Raw genomic sequence first — 6000 nt, forward strand, 5'->3', positions numbered from 1 at the left:
CACCGCCCGTGGTCCGATCCCACTGGTAGCCTATACTGTGACCCACAGTAGGTGTGACCCCAGGGGGTCGCTGTTACACCGTATTCTGTGACACATCGTAAAGTGTGACCCCAGGGGTCGCTGTTACACCGTATTCTGTGACCCAACATAGAGTGTGACCCCAGGGATCGCTGTTACCTTTTTATGTGACCCGTCGATTGATGTTACAATTTGGTGAGCATTTAATTGTGAACATTATTTTGGCCGAAAAATAAAAACACTGGACAGCGCCCGTGGTTCGATCCCGCGAAGGGAGAGATTACATTGTTGTAAGAAGTAACCACTGAGCTAAACCAGCGCACTACAACAGAGTGGTAACTTTCATTATATGCTACGTGCACATTTTTGTTGGAGCCTTTTATTTCTGGAAAGTATGTCTAGTTTCTAATGGGCCAGAGAAAAGTACGGGCTGGTTTTACGAATATTTGTACACAACATCCTATACATATTATCCATCGTTGGATGATTGCTATTAGTATATCAGTGAGCATTTAATTGTGAACATTATTGGACCAGAATGTTTATAAATGTCATGAGGTCATGTTGATCAGGAGGGTGGAGTGGAGACATGTACTACTGTAGGTACGGCCTTGACAAATATTTGAGCACAACATAGCCTACTTAACATATTATGCCTTGTTGAAGGATTTGTATTAGTAACTCAGTGGGAATTATATTGCGTTAACATCAATTTGAACATAATCACTGGACAGTGCACATGGTTAAATCCCTGTAAGGGATGGTACAGGTAAATCGGTTTAGAATTGTAGGAAGTAACCACTGAGCTACACCAGAACATTACTTAAAAGTGGTTACTTCCATTATATACAAAAACAATGCAAACCGTTTTTGGAGCATTTATTTCTGGAAAGTATGTCTAGTTTATAAATGTCAGAGAAAAGTTAGGATGGTTTGACAAACATTTTATCAACACACACCACATCACGGCGCAGTTACTCACAAAAAGCGAGAGAATTGAACTTCTCAGCATGAGTCTCTCTCTCTCTCTCATTCACTACAGTTGACAGGATATGTTGGGTTGCAACATTACTCCCTATCTTGACTGATTTCATAAACCCTGCTGGCTTTTAATCTATCTTAAAAATGTATTCTAACTCTCTGTTGTTCTACTTTCCTTAAAGTATATCATTGTTCCTAAGGTATATAATTCTGTCAAACAATGTATGTTCATTTAAGTTCATATCATGTTATACTCTCACTGTATTAATATTTATATCAATATTATATATATATATTCCTTATATTATTTTTCAAATTTAACAAGCGACTACACTTTGCACTAATTATGTCCCTACACTGTTTACCTTTGCACTACCACCACTACACATACTCCTCCACCATAGCACCTTATCTTCATGGGCAATGTATAATATAATCTGCTTTTATCAGGCCTAATAACTCCACATGCTCTGTACTCCTTACCCTTTAATTGTATGTACTTGAGAGTGTTTTAGATTCCTTTTATGTGTGTGAGATATGTGTGTGTATATATATTCATGCTACTGGATGCCTAAAATTTCCCTTTTGGATGAATAAAGTATCAATCGATCTATCTATCTAACAAAACAACATAATATATTGATGGAGGATTGCTATCAGGGTGTCACTGAGAACTTAATTGTGCTGGTTTAGCTCAGTGGTTACTTCCAACAACAACAAAAAAAACTATTTTGATTTCCTGTACCATTCCTTCCCGGGACTGAACCACCAGGAGCTGTCCAGTGTACTGTATATGGCACCAATTGCACACCGGATCATCTCTGGAAGGAAGGATCCACTCTGCGTTCCTCCTCATCATTTCTTCCTTGTTGATTGAGTGAGTTTTTCTTGCCTACTTCGGGGCTTGGGGGCTACACTGGACAGCGCCCGTGGTTGGATCCCGGGTAGAGATGGTACAGGAAATCAGAAGAGATTTTTTGTAGGAAGTAACCACAGAGCTAAACCAGTGCCCTTATTCAAAGAGGTTACTTTCATTATGTTCAACGTACAAGCTGTTTGTTTTTTTTTTGAAAGTATGTCGTTTATAAATGTCTTCATGTTGGAGCCTTTTGTATGTGGAAAGCAGCCTTTGTCTAGTTTATAAATGTAGTCATCGGGGAGTTGAACAGGACGATGGAGACATGGAGCAGAGAAAATTGGCCTGGTTTGACAAATTCTTGTGCAAACAATCCTATATATATATATATATATATTATGCATTGTTGACGGATTTCTATCAGGCCGTCAGAGAGAATTGTATTGCATTAACATTATTGTGAATGAAAAACACTGGACAGCGCCCGTGGTTTGATCCCGGCTGGGATGATACAGGAAACCCGGTCGGGTTTGTTGTAGGAAGTAACCACTGAGCTACACCAGCGCGTACAGTCAGAGCAGTAACATACATTATATACTACGTACACATTTTGGTTGGAGACTTTCTTTTCTTTTCTGGAATGTATATCTAGTTTATAAATATCGTCATGGTGGACTGGACTGGGATGGCGGAGACATGGACCAGAGGAAAGTTAGGGATGGTTTGACAAACACATTGCTGAGGGATTGCTATTACTTTAAAACTAAGAATATAATTATAAAAAAATGTTTGGCCAGAAAAATAAAAATACACTGGACAGCACCTGTGGTTGGATCCCGGGTAGAGATGGTACAGGAAATCAGAAGAGATTTTTTGTAGGAAGTAACCACTGAGCTAAACCAGTACACATCTTTACAGAGTTATACTTTCATTATATACAACTTACAAGCTGTTTTGTTTATTCTGTAAAGTATGTAGTTTATAAATGTCTTCATGTTGGAGCCTCTTTATGTGGAAAGCAGCCTTTGTCTAGTTTATAAATGTCGTCATGGGGGAGTTGAACAGGACGATGGAGACATGGAGCAGAGAAAATTGGGCTGGTTTGACAAATTCTTGTGCCAACAATCCTATCTATCCATCTATCCAATGCATTGTTGAAGGAATTATATTAGGCAGTCAGAGAGAATTGTATTGCATTAACATTATTGTGAATGAAAAACACTGGATGGCGACCGGGGTTCAATCCCGAAAGCTTTGAACAGCAAACCCGTTCGGGTTTGTTGTAGGAAGTAACCACTGAGCTACACCAGCGCGCACTGACAGAGCAGTAACATGCATTATATACTATGTGCCCATTTTGGTTGGAGACTTTCTTTTCTTTTCTGGAATGTATATCTAGTTTATAAATATCGTCATGGTGGACTGGACAGGGATGGCGGAGACATGGACCAGAGGAAAGTTAGGGATGGTTTGACAAACATTTGTACACAGGATGTTATATTATGCATTGCTGAGGAATTGCTATTACTTTAACACTAAGAATTTAATTCTAAACATTTTTTTGGCCAGAAAAATAACAATACACTGGACAGCACCCGTGGTTGAATCCCGGGAAGGGATAGTACAGGAAATCAGAAGAGACTTTTTGTAGGAAGTAACCACTGAGCTAAACCAGTTCACTTCTTTATAGTGGTTACTTTCATTATGTACAACGTACAAACTGTTTTGTTTTTTCTGGAAAGTATGTCGTCATAAATGTCTTAATGTTGGAGCCTTATATTTGTGGAAAGCAGCCTTTGTCTAGTTTATAAATGTCGTCATGGGGGAGTTGAACAGGACGATGGAGACATGGAGCAGAGAAAATTGGGCTGGTTTGACAAATTCTTGTTCAAACAATCCTATATATATATCTATATATATCTAAATAGATATATATATATATACATTATGCATTGTGCAGGATTTCTATTAGGCCGTCAGAGAGAATTGTATTGCATTAACATTATTGTGAATGAAAAACACTGGACAGCGCCCGTGGTTCGATCCCGGGTGGGATGATACAGGAAACCCAGTAGGATTTGTTGTAGGAAGTAACCACTGAGCTACACCAGCGCGTACTGATAGAGCAGTAACATGCATTATATACTACGTGCACATTTTGGTTGGAGACTTTCTTTTCTTTTCTGGAATGTATATCTAGTTTATAAATATCGTCATGGTGGACTGGACAGGGATGGCGGAGACATGGACCAGAGGAAAGTTAGGGATGGTTTGACAAGCACATTGCTGAGGGATTGCTATTACTTTAACACTAAGAATTTAATTATAAACATTTTTTTTGGCCAGAAAAATTAAATTACACTGGATAGCATAGCGCCCCTGGTTGGATCCCGGGAAGAGATGGTGAAGGAAATCAGAAGAGATTTTTTGTAGGAAGTAACCACAGAGCTAAACCAGTTCCATTCTTCAAAGAGGTTACTTTCATTATGTCCAACGTACAAGCTGTTTGTTTTTTTTTGGAAAGTATGTCGTTTATAAATGTCTTCATGTTGGAGCCTTTTATATGTGGAAAGCAGCCTTTGTCTAGTTTATAAATGTAGTCATAGGGGAGTTGAACAGGACGATGGAGACATGGAGCAGAGAAAATTGGGCTGGTTTGACAAATTCTTGTGCAAACAATCCTATATATATATATATATTATGCATTGTTGACGGATTTCTATCAGGCCGTCAGAGAGAATTGTATTGCATTAACATTATTGTGAATGAAAAACACTGGACAGCGCCCGTGGTTTGATCCCGGGTGGGATGATACAGGAAACCCGGTCGGGTTTGTTGTAGGAAGTAACCACTGAGCTACACCAGCGTGTACAGTCAGATCAGTAACATACATTATATACTACGTACACATTTTGGTTGGAGACTTTCTTTTCTTTTCTGGAATGTATATCTAGTTTATAAATATCGTCATGGTGGACTGGACAGGGATGGCGGAGACATGGACCAGAGGAAAGTTAGGGATGGTTTGACAAACACATTGCTGAGGGATTGCTATTACTTTAAAACTAAGAATTTAATTATAAAAAAATGTTTGGCCAGAAAAATAAAAATACACTGGACAGCGCCCGTGGTTGGATCCCGGGAAGAGATGGTACAGGAAATCAGAAGAGATTTTTTGTAGGAAGTAACCACTGAGCTAAACCAGTGCACATCTTTAACGAGTTATACTTTCATTATATACAACTTACAAACTGTTTTGGTTTTTTCTGTAAAGTATGTCGTTTATAAATGTCTTCATGTTGGAGCCTCTTTATGTGGAAAGCAGCCTTTGTCTAGTTTATAAATGTCGTCATGGGGCAGTTGAACAGGACGATGGAGACATGGAGCAGAGAAAATTGGGCTGGTTTGACAAATTCTTGTGCCAACAAGGGAGGATACGGGAAACCCAGTAGGATTTGTTGTAGGAAGTAACCACTGAGCTACACCAGCGCGTACAGACAGAGCAGTAACATGCATTATATACTACGTGCACATTTTGGTTGGAGACTTTCTTTTCTTTTCTGGAATGTATATCTAGTTTATAAATATCGTCATGGTGGACTGGACAGGGATGGCGGAGACATGGACCAGAGGAAAGTTAGGGATGGTTTGACAAACACATTGCTGAGGGATTGCTATTACTTTAAAACTAAGAATTTAATTATAAAAAAATGTTTGGCCAGAAAAATAAAAATACACTGGACAGCGCCCGTGGTTGGATCCCGGGAAGAGATGGTACAGGAAATCAGAAGAGATTTTTTGTAGGAAGTAACCACTGAGCTAAACCAGTGCACTTCTTTATAGAGGTTACTTTCATTATGTACAACGTACAACGTTTTTTCTGGAAAGTATGTCATTATAAATGTCTTCATGTTGGAGCCTTATATTTGTGGAAAGCAGCCTTTGTCTAGTTTATAAATGTCGTCATGGGGGAGTTGAACAGGACGATGGATACATGGAGCAGAGAAAATTGGGCTGGTTTGACAAATTCTTGTTCAAACAATCCTATATATATATATATATATATATATATATATATACATTATGCATTGTGCAGGATTTCTATCAGGCCGTCAGAGAGAATTGTATTGCATTAACATTATTGT

Source organism: Gadus morhua, chromosome 11 (genome assembly GCF_902167405.1).
Source record: "Gadus morhua chromosome 11, gadMor3.0, whole genome shotgun sequence".
Lineage (NCBI taxonomy): Eukaryota > Metazoa > Chordata > Actinopteri > Gadiformes > Gadidae > Gadus > Gadus morhua.